Genomic DNA, 21,364 nt, shown 5'->3' on the forward strand with positions numbered 1-21,364 from the left:
GAAAGCTTTGTGATTATGTCTAGGAGTTCTCAGAGATACTGTTGACTCAGTAAAGTTAGGGCAGTCCAATCCTATACTAGAACAAAATCACACTGGCAGTTTGACCTTTTGAATGCCCTCAGACTAACCTCTAGATGTTACAATGTAAGACTTACCCTTAGTAAGGACATTCATCTAAGATGCTGTTTCTTTCAAGAGTAGAACATTCAGAAGATTAAAAACAGGAGGGAGAACAAAATCAAGTAGCAAAGCTTCATTAAAGGCCTTACCCAGTTAATTTTAAAGCATCACTAACAATGCAAGCAAACCATAATGAAGTTCACATCTACCATCGAGACTGACACACTGTCAAAGAAAGAAGTGAGGAAAAAGAACAAGAGAAAGAGGAAGCAGGAGAAAAAAAAATCTCAGAACCAAAAGAGAAGCTAGATCTTTGAGCACTTTCTCTTTCCAGCTGCAGAATAATTAGGACGGTCTGCACTAAAATACGAGACTATTTTCCTGACCACTTTGGACAAGTGAATCTGCTACTGGGGCAACAAATACACAGAATCCTGAAAAATCTGTCCTGCCAATGTTTACAGTCCTTCTTCCTTTCAAGTACTATCTAGGGTTCAAGACTACCTAGCTTCTGGTAGGTTCCATATACTGCTGTGTTTAACTTAGAACACTTCTAATTAAGCCTACATCCACAATCTCCAATCCTTCAAAGTGGCCCTGGGATTCCTCATCCCAGGTCCCTGGTGATGTGTGTGTACAAACAAAGCTGTTTATCACTGTGTCTCAGAAGATCAGTGAACCAATTTGGGATGAAAATGTTCTGAGATAGAGTGAAGCCTCAGGTGACTGGTTTTATAAAAGCGTGTCTTTCACAAGAAGAGAAAACTCCAAGAAAAACTCAGTATATTAACTGTCACCCTTCAAAAACCAGGACACAACTAAGGCAGTGCATTGCAATTGGGCGTTTTCATAGCTAAGATTCTTTTTATTTTCCCATAACTAAGGATGTTTCCCCCCACCCCGTAACGCTTTTTCTTGTAAAGTATGTTCAAGTAACTAGTCCTGGTTTGAGGGTTTTAATTTTAAATATGGTCTTCAGGAATCTGCAATGTACATTTAACTACTGGGAAATAAAACATTGTGTTCATCCAAAAAATAACCTCATACTGCTGCAGACTTGCATGAACTCCAAAGTGCCAATAATGACATAAGGTCTGCTTCTGCTTGATACCTTTGCCATCAGATACCAAACAAATTAATTTTATCAGAACCTAATTTTCAAGGGATCTCTCAGTACTTAGTAAAAAGCAGAATGATAGAGGAAGAAAAGCTTAGAAATGAGGTTCCTTATTGGCACAAAACGATTATTTTGATAATACTAACAACGCCACCAAAGCCCTATTTGGTTCCTAGATGCTAGTGCCTAATACCCCACTTTCACACCTTGTGTATTAAATGCAGCCCCTAAAGAAATCAAACACGTTGATGACTATAAAAGTTTAAGAACATCAGTCTACATTCTAAACCACAAAACCCAAGGACTAAATGAATACCACCAGCATAGTTTGGTTTTTTAGGGTGTTTTCAAATACATTCTTTAACCAAAAGATCAGTTTGAAACATGTAATCACTGATTAATGAATCTGTCTGTGGTGCAGAAACACTGTTAAGCCAAAGAGATAATGAAGAGTATAAGAAAGAAGGAGGCAATACAAGAGAAGTCAGAGAAGTAAATACAAAATGGTGAAGTGTTAAATCATATACTTTTTATTTTATAGAAAGTTTTAACACTTGACTTTGATCTTCTTAAAAAGCAACCATTATTAAAAGGAATACTAAATTCTTATCTTTAACAATATGACAAACACAAGTAAACCACTAGAATGTAAAGCAGTTTAAGCATATACAAGTATATCTTTAGATAACTTGGTAAAAATTCTCTAGAATAATTTTCCTTGTCATAAATGATTGAATAAGCACATAGTTTTCTGGTTGAGAAACTGATATCAAAGTCAAAAATGGTTTTCACAATATATTAGACAAAATGTAATTAGTTGAGAAAATACTATGCTAAGAAAAAGGAACATAGTTTTAGAGAAATGTTTCAGTCTGAATGTCTACTTTCCTTTATTCCAATAAGAATGAGGTATTATATCCTACCGTACACAGAAGCATATCACAGATGTTTAAGTGCACATCATATAAACCTAATGAAATTTCTCTTAAAAATAACTATTAGTATACTCATAAAGTATTTAGATTGAAGAATCAAATAAACATATATCATGTGGGCCTCTGCTCTCTTAAATATAACTTTGAATCTCTAGTGAGCTCGAAGCTTATGAATAAATAAATAACAGGCTGAGCATCTCCACAGAAGTCTTAAGTGTACACTGCTAACCAGAATTCTTTAACAACTGAGAAAAACAAAGGGGAGAAACTAAAATCTATCTTAGCTTCTTTTTACCTCCTCCCTATCATAAAAAACACAATTGATTTACTTTTAGATAAAATAAGCACAAAGGCAACATTTTGGTGGAGTTTACAGTTTGCTTAATGATAACCTATTGGTTCTAGTTTGTCAGATCATGTTGATATAAATTTAAATTGAATGTGACAAAGTAGGTTCAAGATGAAAATAAGAAAAAAATGGATTATATACAACTGCCTTGAAGGAAAATCAAAGAAAACCTGAAATATAATTCCAAATAAACTGACCAGACTGAATATGACTTTTTAAAAGGCCATCTCATGCCATCTTGCCATTTTTTTACAGGTTTAAAAATATTCAACTCTATGAAGACATTTGTTTACCTTTGTAGTTGAAATACATTTAAATATCATTGGTACAAAAAGAAAACAATCCATATGGCTTTTTAAAAGACAGATATATATTTCATGGTAAGTAGATGACTTAGATACTCACAAAGTAATTTTTACCTTGCTTTCTCACATCTCTTTTAGAGTTCAACCAGATATATTTTATTTTAAAGACTAAACTATGTGTATGTACTAGCCCAGAATTAATGTTCCTGGAAATAATATTAATGATATCATAAAGATACACCAAATTTAATAAATATTGCCTTCGTGGTGAATATTAACAAATAACATTTTTTCTGTTTTAAACATTTGCTGAATCTATATATGTATTATATCTTTGTACTTTGACAAATGTAGAAGATAATCTAATTTCCATACAAATTCACTGGTATATTTAACAGACTGTCATTACAATACCATTTACTTAATTTCTCTGTTTTTTTTATGAAGATGAAAGAGGAAGAATGAAGGAAAGAATGGGAAGGTATTAAAATCTGTAAGTATGTGTTAAAATGGTATACTATGTAATGATACACATACACATGCAATGCTTTATATGCTCAGATTAAAACTTTCTTTATTTGCTTATTCAATGAAACTCACAAGAAAATATGTGAAAGATCAGCTGCATTTAGTACCTCCTGTCTACAAATAGAAATATCTACACAAATGCAAAACACATTGCTCTGCGAAAATTAGGATGTCAAACCAATTGCCAAAAGTTAAAAATATAACCAAAAAAGCCATGTCCTACATACTAGTGTTTATAATGATTGTATTCTACATCCAAAATATTATTTTTCTGAATCAGACTAGATTTCCTCTGTGTGTGTGTGTGTGTGTGTGAGTGTGTGTGTGTGTGTGTGTGTGTGTGTGTGTGTGTGTGTGTGAAACAGTCTTGATTATATTTCAGGTGGCACATTACTGTGTATTGAACAGTTGCCTACTGCTTCTCTGAATAATCCTATTTGCTCATTTTGAGAAAAATTTCTAAAAGAATTATTCATTGTTCTTATCTGTGCATAAATTTTACAAACCATTCTCCACATTTGGAAAAAATAATCTTGAAAGTATATCTACCTACCGAGAGGAAAGACCACTGAACTTCCTCCTGCCTACTACATGTGAGAGCTTGTCAGCATTCAACTCCAAGGCCTTTATTTAATACCAGCCTTTAAATAATTCAGATAACAGTTGATTACTCCATTGCAAGAACTGTCGAGCTCTGCAAAATCTGAATCACACAATATTTCGTACATAAGAGATGCAATCTTGACTTGTAGGCATCTAAGTAAAATGCACTTCTTGAGACCAAACCACACAAACTATTTTAACATTTCTATATATAAAATCTGGCAAATTCCAATTTGCTTTACTACCAAGTAATTTTGCATGCTTGCTTTCATTACTAAGACATCTCATTCTACAGCTTAATTTGGTCAGTTTACAATCCCTCATACAAATATTTTCTGGATTTAAAACCTTTCTTGAATCATAACAAGTGAAATGGGTGTTCAATATTCCAAAAGTACACATGAATGAAAATTTAAACTTAAAAGAATACTTTCATATTCATCTCTATTTCTTTAGTAAATAATTGGTTAATGTCGGTTAACAACCAAGATTCAATATCTCTCGCCTCTATTCACTTGTAAACACCAGCCTTTACAAAAGAGCTTTGCTCATTTGACTAAATTACAACCTGAGAAATGTGAAACAGTTAATAAGAAAGGGAAAGAAGGAATGAAGGAGAAAAAAAAGAATTACTGGCTTACAATTTCCAGTCAGAAAGTGGGGAAATTTTGCCATCAAAAAACTGTCTAGGTGAGTTCTGAGTCGATTATATTAATACATAAAGCTGATGTAGCAGAATAAGTGACAGACAAACAACCAAGTTACAAGCATAAAATAAGATCTATTTAAAAAAAAAAAACTCTGAGTAAAGAAAGCTCTGGTAGTATTGACCATTTAGAACCATTTCTATCCCTAAAACTATTTATCGCTTTCTTTCACTTCAAGAACAGTTCTCTTTACTGTACCAAGCAAGTTCAGTCTTCTATATGGATCATGAAACATCATGAAGTATAAAATCTACAGACTGCGTTCAGTATCAGCAATAAGCACATTTGACGATTGCTCATACCATTTGGAAGCCAGTGCTCACATGACGAACTGGCCTGACACCTCATCCATCAGCAGGGTGCCCTCAGCAGAGTGGACAGTCTTCCGTGCACCATCTCGAGTGGAGGCCCAGCTGGGAAACAGCCTTCTTTTCCGATAGCAATTAGATCTTTAAGATCAGACCTTAGCAATTTGACCTAAAGCCATCCTTCCTTGCAAAGTCTTCGGAAGAAAAGACAAGGAAATAGGCAAATGAGAAATGCAAGTCTCTCTGGCCTGATTAAAAACTTTGTTGTGTCAAATAAACTTTGGCCACCGGAGGAAAGAACCCTATGGTTGCTCTGGTTTGAGAAAGATCTGTCCCAGGGCTCTCAATCTTCTCTTCACCTCTCCCACTCTCCCTCTCTGTCTCCTCTCTTGTTTCAAAGGGGGCCTCTGGTCAGCGCTGATTAATAAGTGTTTTTTGTTGTGAAGTGTTGAATAATAGAGGATGGCCGGTGACCCAGTAAAGACTGAACCTTGCTCGGGTTTATTGTGGCAAGCTGAGAAAGGGGCTTTAGGCCCAGGACCGCAAGCACTGACCCGCACACATCCCGTGGATCGCCTATTCATTCTCACAGCCCTGCAGTCGCCCAGGCTCCCATTGTTTGCCAAGTAACAATGGAGGTTTCGCAAGGAACGCAAAGCTCTTTTCAAACCCTCTCTGATGTTTTGCATTTAGGGAAACACCAACCTTCACTTTTTTTTCTCTCCGCATTTTCCCTCACCTCAGTTAAAGTGGATGGTTTTCGGGGGTGGGGGGAAACTTGTGTGAGTTTGGCGATTGTTTGCAGAACACCAGCATCTAACGGAGCCTAGACCGATGTGGGTCGGCGGTGGGGGTTAGGAGCCCCAGAGATTCCTCCCCCTTCTTCTTCTTAATGCTTTTAGAGAACGGAAGCTGCCTCTGGGGAGAAGGGGGAGGGGAAGGGAGAAAAAAGCGTTTCCTTGGCGCGGTTGCCCGGCGGGAGCTCTGCGGCCGAGGCCCAGGCCAGGCTTCGGGCCCTGGTCGGCCACCACGAAGTGGCGGGTCGCCTACAGCAGCGGAAGGCACCGGCGAGTGGCTGCCAGGTTTCTTTGGCTCTGCCTGGGCGGCTCGGTGCCCAGCCCTGTTGTCAACTCCTCCGCTCCCCTAGTCCCTCGGGCCCCACAAGCCCTGGCTGGGCGCGCTGCGGGGCAGCGTCAGACTCAGGGTCCTGGGGGAGTCGGGGACTGAGGGCCGACGCCCCGAGGCCGGGACGGCTCCTCCTGAGACTTCCTTCTGCCGTGCTCTTTCGCAGCTGTTGACTTTCTGTCGTGGGACAGGGGACCGGCTGTGGGCATCTGGGCTAAGTGAGGTATTGCGGAGACCGAACCAGGCCTGCTGCGGCCACCGCCTCTCCGGACGCCTGGTGTCCGCGGCCCCGGCCGGGCCACGGGCAAGCACCTGGGCTCGGACCCAGGGTCTACGAGAACGTGGGCGCCTCCCGCGTGGGGTCTTCGGCTTCTCCCAAACGCTCCCCGCCTCCCTGCACGTGCAAACGTGGCGGGACAGCTGGTGAGGCTGGGCGCGGAGGCCTCAGGGGTTTGGGCAGTTAGCAGCGGCCGGTGGCCCACACTGTGGACGGTCGTCTGGGAGCTTTCAGCGCCCTGGGTAGGCCTAGCGCTCTGGGCGGAGGCCAGGCCAATGACTGCCAGGAGGGGTGTCCTATAGAACCGTGAGAGACGGTCCCCACCCCATCCCCCCCAGGCCTGGTAGGTGCGCACGATGCCTGTGACCGCTCTTACTCCGCGCACCCTCGCGTTTACACATTTTCCCTGAGCATTGCTAAAGCCGAGTAGCTGTGCGGCCCCGAGGCCTGACACTAAAGTCTGGGTCGCTGCCAGCCGCTTAATGTACCCCAAGAGTGCCTCGATCTAGCTGGGAGCAGCAAAAGAAAGTGGGAGCGAGGAGGAGGAGAAGGAAGAGGAGGAGGAGGAGGAGGAGGAGGAGGAGGAAGGGTGAAGGAAAGAAAACAGAGGGAAAGGAAGGCTACGAACTCAGGCCAGCGCAGAGGGAGTAGGGCTCATTGTCCCGTCCCTTCAGTCCAATTGATATGCTAATCTCTTTTCTGATGCGATACAAAGAACACCTTTGCACTTTAAAAAGACTTTTGTGCCCTGGCTACAGAAGTTTATTATCCACTAATTAGCAACAACTTCTGGCAATGAGTTGGGTTTCGTTTTCATAAGCTAGCTCTAGCTATGAGGTGTGCAGGGCAGTAAGAGGTTCGCATTGCAGAGAAACCCTCTTATCCCGGGTTAGAAAGCAATCACTGGCTTTGGTTGCTCAACCGAAGTAGGTAGGAGATCCGGATCAAGAGTTAAAGGTGTCTAAATATAAAGGCTCCTTTGGAAGGACTTTGCAGGATCCAACTCTGTGTTTTCCATCCCCTGAGCTGCCTGGAGGCCATGGCTGTATCTGTCTGTCCATCTTTCTTGGGTAGACGGGGAGTGAAATCCGGGAGCAAATGTTCCGGCAGTAGCCTCAGATTCTTGAGTTTTCCTTGGCAGGTGTTTCTTAGGATAGCGAAGTATGCAGGAGAGGCCCATACCTAGGAAACGTGAGGTCAGCTTTCATACAGTCCTAAGGCCTTCCTAGAGCTCCGGGGCAAAGCTAGTATTGCCAGAACTGGAGAAGAAGAGGCTGGGTCAAGTACCTGTACTGGGTGGTCTGAAGTCGCCACCCCACTGAGCCATCTCTGCTAGCTAACCAAAGCTAAGCACTGCAACTTCCCCGTAGTGGGCGGGATGCACTGAACACTCTGACCTGGCCCCTCCACGGGCCAGGCAAGTCCTTGAGGATCTTTAGCAATCACACATCCCAGGTCAATAAACTGAAAACGGATAGAATGAACATGATCAGTGAAAAGATACAGGGAAGGAAAATGATGTACCTAGTGCCTCCCCAAGTCAAAGTCCTCTGCCCCGATAAAAAACACCGACCTTTAGACCTGCTTTCTGTCTGGACTCCAGGCACAGAAATGATATTTTGTCAAGTAATTCCAGCCCCCACTCAGCACTTTACAAACATGTTTTACAAACACACAAGAACGTATCTTTTCTTTAGAATGTTTTATTTCATATTTTGTTTTACGTTTCCAAGTATCTTCGTAGGAACGCTTGTTGGATATTTCAAGCAGACAGAGGTACAGCTCAGTTATAGCCCAGTTCACTTAGCTCTGTGCTCAGGGTGAAACATGGCCTAATTCAAACGCCCAGGGTGACTTAGAGTATCAGAGTGAACATTTACAGTCAGGAAGTGGTGACATGTTTTGTTCCCATTGGGTAGTACTGAAGTTGCACCTCTCCAGTGTTCCAGTGTGGGGGGTTCTTGACTAGAGTTAGAATGAGAAATGGGGGTAGGAGCTGACAGTAGACTTAGCAGCAAATTACTGACAATTCAAAGTTTTTTGTGGTAAGGGATTCTACAATTTCCCAGAAGATGGGAGCACTAGGAAGGAGAAAAACACTCCTAAGTATCTTCCTAGCAGTGGCCTTGGGGGAGGGGGGGGTGGCAGGTGAGTGAGAGAGGAAGGTGGCCTTGCCACCCCACCACCTTCATTGAGGTAGAGCAATGGCTTGGTCTGGATTCTTTCTGAAAGAGAAACTGCAGGAATGCAGAGTTGCTTTTTGCGCCCCAACCTACTTAAAGGAGTGGGAGCCAAACCCCTGCTCCCAACAACAAGCAGCATTTTCCTTATCAGAAGCCCTCTGGGACTCAGCAAGCTTGATAGGCTCTGGCTCTGATGTCCCATAAGGCCCACTCTGTGGCTGGAAGAAACATGATCAAAACCCATGGAACTCAGACTTCACTGACCACAGAGTCCTGCCTGGAAAAGTTGAAAACATTCTCCCGAGCAAGGCCTATTTGTAGAACTCCTCAACCTAGTGTCTGTATAGCAAATTCTGATCCTATTTCATATTAAGAACATACTTACGTTTTTATTTAGTCCAGCAGATTTTCCCAAATGACTTAATTTCTTCCTGAGGCAATTTTAAAAATTCAGAATATTATTGTTTTTTAAAAGGAAAGAAATAGAAAGGCTCTCATTTAGAGCACTGAGGGATGTTATCAGTGTGACCTTGACGTGTAAATGGAGAAGGCATGCTAGGTTTGAGTCCGAACTCTTGTCTTCTTGCGTATCTGAGATGTTCTCGGTCTGGCTAAGAACAGGGACATGAGGAGAGATTTGTTTTTAAAGGTTACCATTAGCGGTTCACTAGCTGAGGTTAGGAATTTTGTATTTTTATATTTCGTGAAATTCATGATTTAATTATACTCCTCAAACAAATTAAGGGCAGGCCTTCTACACAAATTGGAGGCAGCTAAATGCTCTTTTGTGCCTGCAGCTCTCGGATTGTTAAAGAGGCTGCTGATGCATGAGAAGAAGTGCCTGATTTAACTCATTGGGATGCAGGAAGCGACCTGCCCTCTTTTGAAAAAAAAGTGAGAGAGAGAGAGAGAGAGAGAGAGAGAGAGAGAGAGAGAGAACACTAGCTTTAGAAGAGCAAGAGGGTGAGTGACAGAGAGAGGAGAGGAGAGGAGAGGAGAGGAGAGGAGAGGAGAGGAGAGGAGAGGAGAGGAGAGGAGAGGAGAGGAGAGGAGAGGAGAGGAGAGGAGAGGAGAAATACAGGGGCAGGGGGTGTGTGCCAAACTCCTTCTTTGCTGAGTAGAAAGCTTCTGAATTTCAAGCAGAAAGTGGAAGGAGCTCCACAGAGCAATATCTTGGGCTGCGTGTGCAGAGCGTAGACAATGAAAATCTCCGCCCCCTCCCCCATGCTCTCAAGTCTTCAAGATTTTTTTCTTTCCTTCACAACGATGGAAGCTATGTAAAAATCAAATACACAGAGATGTATATACTTTTTTTTTTTTAAAGCACAGACTAACAAACCGAAGGACCTGACCATGGATTATTCAAGGACTCACCTGCTGTAAGTACTGTCTGTCTTTTCCTGGGTTTTTAAGCTCTGCTTCGCGCGGTGAACTGAGTGTTCCTATTGTGAGCAGAGTTGCTGCCTGTGTCTGTATGTTTTTATTTGTAGGGGCTTCCTGCATTGTTTTTGTTTTGTTTTGTTTTTCTGTACCTAAGCTGCAGCATTTTACCTAGGCTAGTAATAGAGTCCTGTTATTATGCTGTGGATTGTAGCAGTGGGCTGGGGGCAGGGGAGGCGCACAGATCAGGGTTTCCCGCGCTTTGAGCATCCTTAAGAGTTGCTGCCAGCTTAACATCCTCGCTGAAAGATTGGTTCCTGTCGCTCAAAGGGTAGGACTACGGAGCTACCGGACGAGCTCTGGGGACAGGATGGAGTCAAAAGGAGAGATCTTAGACTGGGAGATGATGGGCCTCCATCCCCACAACAACACACCTAGTTTAGAGCCCTCTGCTGCCCACCGCTAACACCCGTTGTCTTGGGAGGATTAACACGGCCCTGAGCGCTGCTTCTGGAACCGAGCCTTTCCTGCGTTTTTGTTTTGTTTTGTTTTGTTTTTAACTTAAACCTTAAAGCTGGGATCTTCTAGACATCAGGGCTAAGTGAGGATGCCTCTGTGTGTGTGTGTGTGTGTGTGTGTGTGTGTGTGTGTGTGTGTGTGTGTGTGTGTGTGTGACCAAACAATATAAATTGCCATTCGCGGAAGATATTTTCTAGCCTCTTGAAAATATGCAAGAATTCTGCGGCCCATGCTTCCTTTGTGTAGCAGGCAGCGCCAAGCGCTTTGTGCTTCGCAAGTAGAAAATGGCGAGTCCTATTGTGTTTAGGCCATTTTCTTCCGGTACAAGGATTTCCCAAGTTTTCAATACTTTGAGGGGCAGGAGCAAGAATCAGCCCTCTTATACCCAGAAAAGCAAAAGCGGAAGCGGCTATGGCTGGGCCCCTTGGCCCGGTGGGTATGGACCTTGCTTTGAAACCAAGGGTCTGTTTCCCTGCTGTCCAGATATTTGAATAGAAACAATTTGTACTGGTCGGTGCCCTTTAAAGATTTGTAGTTCTAGAGGGCATTAGATCATAAGTGTGTGGTTATACACATACATGAAAATAATACCTCTCCTCTGATAACCTGCAGAAAATGAAAACAAAACAAAACAAAACAAAAAACCACCAATCATTTGGGGGTGGGGTAGTGTATTGTGTTTTTTCCTTTCTCCAGTCATCCCTGGGAGAATCACAGGACAAGATTATTTTTACTCTACTGTGTCAGTCTTTAGATTTTTTTAAACCTAAGATGAAATGCTATTGGTATTGGGGCAAAGAACTACTGAGTAAGAAGCCTTAGTCACTTCATCATCATGCTGTCCTCACTGCCATAGAAAGTGCTGGGGTTAGTAGGGGGATTCTTCAGAATTGGCTCATTGTAGATGTGAGATAGCTATCTACACTGCCCACAGCTGTATGAAGATACAATAGAGACAGGACGATCTCCCAGAGGAGTATTGTTCCGTTCTTTCTCTCTTTTTCCTTGGAGTATCAATTTTATAAATTTTCTTGGTCTAGCTAAGCCATATTCAAAAGTAAACAAAGATGACTCTACAAGACTAAAGAGCTCTGTGTTACTTTTCTTAGCCAGAGGGGAGAGGGTGAGACAAAGTGGGCAGATGAAAATTTTATATCCTATTTATTAAAGATCTTTGTATAGGTGCATTGAGCGATCGTTTGTCAGTTCAGAAATAATGAAATGTAGCCCTCTCCCCATTTGATTCTGGTACTTCATTTGGTGAGAAATACAGAAAAAAAATGAAAACAGCTGAATGAAGAAGAAATGGGGCTCACATACTATTCTCCTCCTTTTATATAATCTTAAAAAGTTAAGAAGTCAAATTAATGAAGAAACACATTGACTTAAAATTTTCCAAAGCACTGGAGCTTGTTCCTTCATATGGATCAAAACCATGGACAGCGAACTAGTTATTAAGCAAACCGACTCCAGCAAAATTGTGTGTGAAATTTTACCTTCATAGCATCTGTTGGAGGCAACGAAAATTTTATTTTATAACAATTTGGAATAAATCTTGAATTTAAAACTAAAATTTGAATTTAAGGGATACTGTATGCATTCTACCACGTTTTAAGGAAATGATAATTCATATCTTCAACATCTGTCCTTTCTCATGGATGTGACTTTTTAAAAATCAAACTAAAGGTCATTTCTACCTTATGTCACTAGTAAATTACAGTTTTAAATACATTCATTTTGGTATGGGATGTTTGTTATAGGACATACAGCTGAATAAAGAAAGAGAAATTTTATATTTTGTCTGGGATTAGCTGAATGACACTAGAGCAAATTAAATAGATTTTTATCAGTGACTAGGTTTCTAAATGCATAGAATTGGAAAAATTAAATGCCACTTTGATAGACAGGGATAATATGAATAGAGATATGACTCCCATACCCCCATTTATTTCTGGACAGACACTATAGTGCATAACTAACTGTGCAGTGACTGGTTAGACGGACACTCACCCTAACCCCCAGGAAAACAACAGACTTTCACATACATATTGATCCAGGTTAGGGCACAGGTTTGGTTCACTGTGGCTCTGTGTCAAATAACTATATTGCTTTTTGCATGAGTTTCATTACCTTAACCTTTTCAGAAGTGAAATTCATCACAATTATTTCTCTTGTGGATTATATAACTGCTCCCTTAAATTTTCACTTTCAACCCTGTGACTTCTGACTTATTTTGTAACCAGTCTTCTTTGTGACCTGTAAAGGCCTGGAAGATCGTATAAATCATTAACAACACACAGGTTAGAAAAATTAAAAAAAAACAATTTACATTTAAATTTGAAATAAAATTCAAGTGACGTTGAGATTTGTAAGGCAATGAATTCCGGATCTTTAGCCATCGTGCTTGTCCAGAGAATGAAACTGCAATTCTTTGAATGTCCTTGTTTCTTAGCATAGATGATAGATATGTTTTTGACACCCGCATTTTAAAAATTTAAATATTTAAAAAGCATTTGAGAAGGATATTAAATGGAATTTGGTGGTATTCTGATCATTTCATAATGGGCTCTTGTGGTTCTTGTAATGGTGGCCCAGGGCTCTGGTAGAAAGCAGAGACAGTTTGGGAGTCATTGTTTAGGAAGGTGCTCCAGCCTGTCTTCATTCATAAGAATAAGCATAAAAAATTTAGACCTTGGCCTGGGGAAAGGACAATGGTGGGGACGAAAGATGCAGATATGCCTTAACCATAAAATGAAGAGGTGGTCGCTCATCTGGAGCTTAGCTCTGTCCATGGTGAGGTGTTGGCTGTGCGTGCCAGATTTTAGATGAGGATTGAGAAAGTAGTACTGTCTCTATTTTAGGAGACAGAAGCCAAGTGTGGTGACTTTGACTTGTGTTGAGCCAGCCTGGACCTTGACTGGGGGCTGTGCAGAAGGCAAGAGAGACTGAGGAGCTCTGTCTTAGGTAGTTGTATTGGGGCCAGTGTGGTGCGTGCAGGAGAGTGTAAGCAAGGGCAAGGAGGGTGCCCTTTGCTTTGCCCAGGCGCAGCTCTTGGGGGCTGCGCGCCTTCTGCAGCTCTTTGGTTTCAAGGACACAGCGAGCTGTTCAGGACTTTGGGAGCCAACATCTGTCTGACTGGTGACGTCAGCAGCCCGTGTAATCCTCTTGTGCTGAAGGCAGATGCCTTATTTGTTTGGCTGGAGCGAGCCATTAATCCCTAATTCTGGATCAGCAAGCGAGGGGGAAAGACCGGACCGCTACGATCCACCCCCTCCCTGCCCCCACCGCCCATCCTAAAGCACCTTATATCGCGGAAACCACTCAGCCTCCTCTTTCCTCCGAGAACACGCGGAGCAGCCCCTGAAAACGCTTTGGTCCTCTGCAGGTTTGAGCAGAGCTAGCAGCTCTTTCGCCTTTGGATTTCTAGGGCTATGCCTATATGAAATTCTTTATTTCATCGATCATTTCGATTTTCATGCGAGAACTCTTCAGTCTTGCAGTTTGCAGGATTCTAAACCAAGAAGGGGTGGAGATTGGAGAATGCGGTTCTGGCGTGTGGTCTGAGGGAGGGGTTAGATGGGTAAGGGCGCGCGGGATGCGCAAATCGCTGAGACTGCACAGAGGACAATCTGAGGACTCGCTTTCAAGACTCCATCTCAGGAAAACATTTCTCTCGTCCTGACTGCATCTTCTCACCTTCCGAAGCCGGGATTGAGTTGGGAACTCCCCTGTCGCCCCGCACATTGCAGGGGCTCCCCGAGCTCGATTCTATAGGTCCGGACGGCCGGTCACCTTGGCTCCCTAGAGTGATTCCTCCCTCCTCCTGTCCCTCCTCTCCAGTCTCCCCCTCCTCCCTCCTGCTCTAATTCTGCGCTTTGATTCTGTTTTTCAGGGGGAGCGCTCTGGGGTCTCCGCACAAAACCTGCTTTTGAGCCCTTTGGCTTTCTTCAGGCGAGCGCAGTCCGTCCATCCCCCTGGCCCACCCAGCCGCAAGGGATGCTGTGAAAAGAGCCGCTGCTTGCCGCCTCCGGCCTGCCGTCCAGAGGGCTCCGCCCGTAGAGGTCAACTCCCCTCATTCTTCTTCTTTCCATCTTGCCCTCCCTCCGCCGAGCCCAGACTCGGATCTCCTCCTGACTCCCGCCGCAGTCAGAGAGAGCGCATCTGCTGCGCTGCCCTTAAATCTACGCCCAGAGCGGGCTCAGACCCGATCTCTGCTCTCCAGAGCCGGAGGAAGCCCGAGCAAGCAGCCTTTTCTCTTCGCAGTAAAATCATAGCCAGACCAGATGGGCCCCAGCTCTCCCGGGACTCGGCAGGTGCTGTTGAGTTAATTTTTCCGCAATACAAAGAAGGAGGACCCAGCCGGCCTGGGATTCTGATCTTTTCCCAAAATTTCCCAACCAAAATCGGGCTATCAAAGGCGTATACGTGTGTTTGTCGGACATACAAACATGCATGATTATATTCGCTTTTTCTGCTAGATCTCTGGCAACAGGGGATGAGTGACAAAGGTTTCTGCAGCAGAACACTCATGGTGTGGTCCTTAAAGACTTGCCTTTCCTTACAAATGTCTTAGGACGGCATTCAGGGCGAACCAACTCAGTTAATTGCCTTCAGTAAAATAACACGATTACGAAATTAGATCTGTACCAGAGGGGTAATTAACTTCGATCCATGTCATCATTTGAAAACTAGATTTATAGACATATGTATGGGTTTTAGGTGCGCTGTAAATGGCATGCAGATGTATGCATAAGAATCGCAGACTCATGCACCCGCTACTCTTCAACCTTGCAGACTAATTAATGGCAACTCTGACAGATGTGGCGGGAGGAAAGCTGAGGTGGGAGTACTGCTCAGAGCTACAACTCTAGGAGTAGGGACTCCAAGCCTAGAGCTCCAAGAGAGGGTGAAGGGCAGGGAGAAAATTATAGTAATAGTTGCAATGAGTCACTTGCTTCTAGATCAAGATCAGAGACTCTGCTCTCCGTGTTCACAGCGGACCTTGATTTAATGTCATACAATTAAGGCACGCGGTGAATGCCAAGAGCGGAGCCTACGGCTGCACTTGAAGGACATCCGAGAGAAGTTAGGAAGGGTGGGGAGAAACAATTCTAGAATGAACCCATCCTGTGCGACACAAGGACCCCTCGCATTGATTCAAAATCTTTAGAATACAAGACAGTCAAATGTTTTTCAGCGAGAATCTGGGAAATCCGCATGCATACTCCCAAGGGGAATATTAGAGGTTTCATTGACAGCTGTCAGGAGAGCTGTAGTTCCCATTGGTGCAAACGGTCTAAGAGATGGCACTCAGAGAGTGCTGGCCTTTTCCAAATAAAATTCTGGGTCGAACTGGGAAAACAAAACGGATGAGAAACCCCAGACCACACTGCATAAGAAACCTCAAATGACTCAATTATCAGTGAAAATAGGACCCCCGCCCCAAGCTTTTCACTATTCTCCCATTCTTTACCCAGTCTCATGGTAGCCTTGACTGGATTTAAAAGGCCAAGGCAAAGTGACAATACCCAAATCAGTCAATATTGTCCAATAAGAGGGAAAGGCCAAGCCAGGAACTCTAAGACTTGGTAAATTAATGTATTTGGAAGACCATGAGGTACTTAGTTAAGGTAGGTTCCATAACCCGAAAGCCTAAGAAAACCACCGCTGAGAAAGAGCCTTGGTGGAAGTCTTTGTTCTGTGGTGGCCTATCTGGCCTGGGAACAAAGGAGAGGCTGGAGAAGGATAACCCAAAGTGGCCGCACCCTCGCCTTGCTGACAGGATCATCTTCCTCTTCCTCTTTCTTTTCCTCCTCCATTACCTCCTCCCCCTCCTCTTGTGGTAATTCTGCAAACAAGGCAATAGAATTATAGAATCGCTTCTTCTCTAACCCAGCCCCATACCCCAGGATATTAGTTAACTTACAAATAAAAACCTTGAAATACGGAAAGACAGGCTAAACAGTATTTTGCTGAAACCATCCACTCTGACAATCAGCTGATTTGGCCAGAAACCCGAGTAGTTAACAAAATGTGCTAGAGAGAGATTAAATAGATTTTTTTTCCTCTTAAATCACAATCTTGAAAAGAGAAACACACGGTTTTCAGTTGAGGATCTTATCTCAGATATGGTCACCAAAGATACCTCTCAAAGGACCCTAGAGTGTGCCTCAAAATATATTTAAAAGGTTCTGACTGAGGTTGATTTAGTGACCAGAGCAGGCAGGAGTAGAGAAGCCTGCAACCACTCTCGTGGCTCTCAGCAAGGCTTTCTGTGGGACAGCTTTCCTTACTGAGTTCTGAGGCCAAGGCCCACAGAGTGGCAGGGTGATGGTGCCCAGGAGCTGGCAGTGAGCCTCGCTCCTCACAGGAGGTACTGCAGTCCTAGGAGGCCTGAATCCCACAGTGCAGAGAAAACCATACTGCAGAGCACAGCTCACTAGGGAGGCAGAGTAGCTTACCAAATCCCATATAATGAAGATTTGTCTTAGGAGTCCTGGGTCAAATGTGTCTGAATTAATGCATTCAACATATATTTAAAATTATCAGCATTCTAATTTAAATATTGAGAGTATTGTATATAAATAGTAAAATATTAATTTCTATATTGAGTCATATGTGCAATGGAAAAAGTAATAGACAATAGATTGGTTTGTATTCAGCCGTGGGTCCAGGAAAGAAAATGTTCCATGCTTGAATTTCTTTGTAGATTCACATCATAAATACTGTCAAACATCAGTCATAGATAAACTAAACAAAGCTGTAAAGAGACACAGTGACAGTGATTTTTACCTGGGCATAGAAATGGTCCATAAATGAACAATGGCCTAAAAAATATGTTTTTATACTATTTCTTCTCTTCCACCTGAATGGTTGAAATGTAGCCAATGATTCAGGAAAAAATGAGCTCAGAAATGATATTCTTGGGGGTCTAGTTCCTATTCACTCCATCCTAAAAAGGTGGCTTTTAGTTTTGTTTTCTGATTTTAAAACTCTGTAAATTAGGATCTTTATATCCACAAATTTTAGGTTTGCATTTGATTTTACACAATCTGGGGGGGGGGGTGAGATGGCGATATCACACTTTGTTGGGACAAGAGCTACCTCAAACACAAAGAAACCCCCTCTTGTGTCGCTGAAAAAAAAAAAAAAAAAAAAAAAAAAAAAAACTCACCAGAAATGGGAATGGGTTTGAAGTGCTGAAGGTTGTCATGGATGCTCCTCCTTCCAGCAACGACCTAGTTATTCTGGTGGTCTCTCCTCACAATCCCCTGAGCTCCTCACAAAGCAAAAAGGGTCTAACAGTCCTGCTACATCAGTGTAATTCATATTACATAATAAAAACACAATAATACTCCCCGACCTAATCCTACTTGTTTACAGCAGTCCTATACTCTCGCTTCAGAAATCTTAATCAGTTAAAAAATATATTTTCTAAATAAAAATGAAACATGTAATATGAAAGAATTTAAAAAGTAAGGGAGCAAGTACAGGACTTAGTCATCTGGTTGCTATGATTAAATCCAGTGTGGTTATTGATTCATGGTGTTTGTGTACTTTTAAAATTAATTATTTTCATTTTTTATAAGTAATCACCCAACTTAATGTCCATTACAAAATTTTCCTGCTATGAAATTCTGTGCTCAGCAGTTTTCCAGCAAAACAACCCAGGTGGACAATTAGAGAGCTTTGGTGCAGAGGACCATGCGAGTCCTTTAGCAATCACAACTTTCATCTAGTGGTCTGAAATTAGAGCTTCTCGGGATAATTTAGGAACAGCTTGACCGGTTGAGACTCTCAGGGACAACCCTCCTTGGGAATAGTGTGTTTCTTCCAGGGAGTAAGATGCTAGCGCAGGGAACCGAGGCATCTGGTGTCAACAACGCCAGAGCGCCCTCTGCTGCTCCCAACAAATAGAACACTGGTTTCCGAAGCCAGATGGTCAAGAGTTTCAATAAGCCCAGGAAGCAGTAAGCTCTTAGGATCATTTAATCTGTAGAATTTAAAAGCTTCCATCTTATTCTTCGTCCGAAAAGGCTACCCGATTTTCATCAGGACCACTCCTGGGATGGTTACATTCTGAAGCGAGAGGTCATTGTTTAAAGCAGATTGTCGATTCTATTGGTTGTATTTCTGTGTCTTTTTTTTTTTTAATTTTATAAAAAAATATGGAATTGTAAATCTGAGGGCAAAGCCTTTCTAATAGGCAGCTGAAAAAGAAATAAGTTTCTTGAGTTTTGCACATAACTGAAGTCTTATGATAGGAAATATCTGAATTAGAATAAAGATGCCAAGCTCAAGGTGTTTACTTATTTTTGAAGGGCACTGAACCAAAAGTAATGCCTTACATAAAGAATGATTATGCTGATTTTGTATTACTATTAACGCCAATTTTCAAAGATAGACTTTGAATAAGAAAATGATTTATGTTTGAGGAAGAAGCTGAAATTTTTGAGTCATATTAATTTATCCAAAATTTCACCTCTGAAATCTTCCTAGTAAGTACTCAAATGGTAAAGCTACCAGGAAGTAGACGGTTATAAATAGAACCATCAGGGATGCAGAGACGGAAGCAGTGTGTGCTGTACTCTAAGTGTTATTTATGGAGTTTATGTACGGAAAAATCTATATGAAATGAAAAATAGGCATGTTGAAAAGTTAAAACGTTTTTGATTTTATGTTTCATTAGGCTTATATGGAGTAAAATAATGTAGAATGCTGCATCACCTCAGCGCCGTGAATTTAGAAGTTCCAGCATGTTGTGAAGCAGACACATCTTTGCTATGAACACTGTGACTCACTACATCAGTGCTGGTATAATAAAATGCTTCTAATGATGTAGCTGTTAAATTTTCTAAAATAAAGATCAGTTTATTTTGTGATGGCACAATGAAAGAGGTGTTTAATTTTTTACTAGATTTTAAAATAAAGCTTATAAAAATATTAAGTTAAAATTAAAAAATATGATTTTATAATTTGTTTTGTGTGTGTGAGGGGGGGCTAACTCTTGATTACATGTTAAATCAACTTAAATATTTAACCAAGCTTGTCAAGTTCCATATAAGATCAGTATGTTTGTCTTCTGAACCCTGGTTTTGCACAGCAAGCATTAGCAATTCTTAAGAAATTAAATGAAGAAAAGAATACTGTTATGATTCCTAATAATAACTGTTATGTTATGTTATGTTATGTTATGTTATGTTATGTTATTTTTATAAACATTCCTTTGGAAATGTGAAATATTTATCTTACATAATTTAAATTTCTTCTTAAATAAATTCATATCTATCTCAGGAAATTAAAAACAGTAGCATAATTTTTAATAGTCATTACAAATATGAAGACAGGTTCTAATAAATAAAATGTGTAATACAAATAAAAACTTTTTTTTCTCATTTAAAAAACACCCACTCACTGAAAGGTGGGCAGTGAGAAGGATGTGAAGTGAATAAGTAAATGATAATAATAATAATAATAATAATAATAATAATAATAATAATAAAACAAAGAATCACTCTACTAGAAAAAAGAGAGAAAGAAAAAGAGAGAAAGAAAAAGACAGGAGAGAGAGAGACAGAGAGAGAAAGAAAGGAAAGAAAGATTTTAAAATTGTTTCTTCGATGTGTGATAGATTTTTCCTCAAGTCGATAGCAAGCACCAGTGTTCACCTTTCAACTGTGTATAGATGGGCTTTTAAACGTGTCCTTTATATTTGTGTATCTGAATTGTGCCTAAGAGATGCCTACTTCCCTTTGGAGATTTAGAACCCATGGAAACATGCACTTCCACAGAAATAATATTCTTTCAAATAGCATGTTTATGGAAAGCACAAATACAACACAAAGAACAAACTACTAATACTCTTAATTAATGATTAATCACAATAGTTATGCGATTTCATAGTTAAAAGTAACAGGAATTAATACTTGTGAAACAGACACATCCCTACTCATCGGCTTTAGATAAGAAAGCCAAGTGAGCCAATTTACTTAGTACCCTCTGTATCTTTTACCCAGTATCCTAACTCTCCTGTTGCTGAATTTCTATTCACTGCTTTTAAGTAAACAATTCTAATGCAATAATATGGCCAGGTAGGAATTAAAAATACAGTGTTTTAAGAACGAATTAAATAGGATGTAAAGTTGAAATTTATTAATGCAAAATACCAGATCTGTGACTGCAAACTGCAGAGAAGATATTCATATTTAAGAATAAGGTTAAAAGTTAAAAGGCCTTCATGTTGAAAGCAGGTGGGATTATAAAGGCCAAACAGTGAGAATCCGTAAGGCTGCAATTCATGCAAGAAGAACTGACACCTGACTTCAGTTGTGCTATACTACACCAGTAGAAGGAACCACAGGGATGCAGGAAAATCTCAGGATGGCCAGGCTGCACACAAGGGTGTTCATTTATTGGACTTTCAGCAATTTTGGTCTGATTTAAAGGCAGTTGGAGAATACACTTGTGAATCCACTTAAGAAATTATTTATTGATTATTCTATTTCAATTCTATGAATTTGAAAGGCAAATTTATCTTGTCTTTATTTCCTTTTTATTAGTCAACCAGAATTTAATTCTTAAAAGGTTACTTTAAATGTAACTCTATACATAGCACACATTTTATAATTGGTTGAATGATAACACGTTTTCTTCCTGCCAATTTCTTTACACTTAAAATCAGTGAGATGTTAAAATTAAACATAGGTAAATTGTCCCTTACAACTTTCAGTATTCCTAGTGACAATATATTTAGAAAGACAGGGAAATTCATTTAGATAAAATCTCAGTGCCTTCTTCCTGCAAACTCAGGCTGCTGCTGCTTTAGAGTGAAGAGTGATAAAGTGGTGTGCATGGAGACTCTAACTCAAGGTCAAGGGAAGGGCCTAATGCTCCCATGAAAGCGATCTT

At 41.2% G+C, this 21,364-nt stretch overlaps 2 long non-coding RNA genes and 2 other non-coding genes across 5 annotated transcripts in view; 2 read left to right on the forward strand and 2 right to left on the reverse strand.

Annotated features, from left to right (window-relative positions):
• Gm30340 overlaps positions 1-5,736 on the reverse strand; it is a 469,847-nt gene extending 464,111 nt beyond the window's left edge. For both annotated transcript variants that reach the window (XR_880680.2, XR_880678.2), the window contains exons 1-2: positions 5,678-5,736; positions 4,967-5,166 (exon numbers count right to left, since the gene is read on the reverse strand). This is a non-coding gene — a long non-coding RNA (predicted gene, 30340). The remainder of the gene's footprint in view (positions 1-4,966; positions 5,167-5,677) is intronic.
• A 3,940-nt stretch (positions 5,737-9,676) lies between these two features.
• On the forward strand, positions 9,677-19,827 carry Mir124-2hg (Mir124-2 host gene (non-protein coding)). The gene is made up of 3 exons (NR_033490.1): positions 9,677-9,936; positions 14,349-14,769; positions 19,146-19,827. It is a non-coding gene; the product is annotated as a Mir124-2 host gene (non-protein coding) (long non-coding RNA).
• On the forward strand, positions 15,418-15,526 carry Mir124a-2 (microRNA 124a-2). Its single transcript, NR_029814.1, has one exon. It is a non-coding gene; the product is annotated as a microRNA 124a-2 (primary transcript).
• Positions 15,441-15,497, reverse strand: Gm51272 (predicted gene, 51272). The gene has a single exon (NR_162797.1). It is a non-coding gene; the product is annotated as a predicted gene, 51272 (primary transcript).
• Positions 19,828-21,364: the final 1,537 nt, after the last annotated feature.

This window comes from Mus musculus, chromosome 3, assembly GCF_000001635.26.
Source record: "Mus musculus strain C57BL/6J chromosome 3, GRCm38.p6 C57BL/6J".
Lineage (NCBI taxonomy): Eukaryota > Metazoa > Chordata > Mammalia > Rodentia > Muridae > Mus > Mus musculus.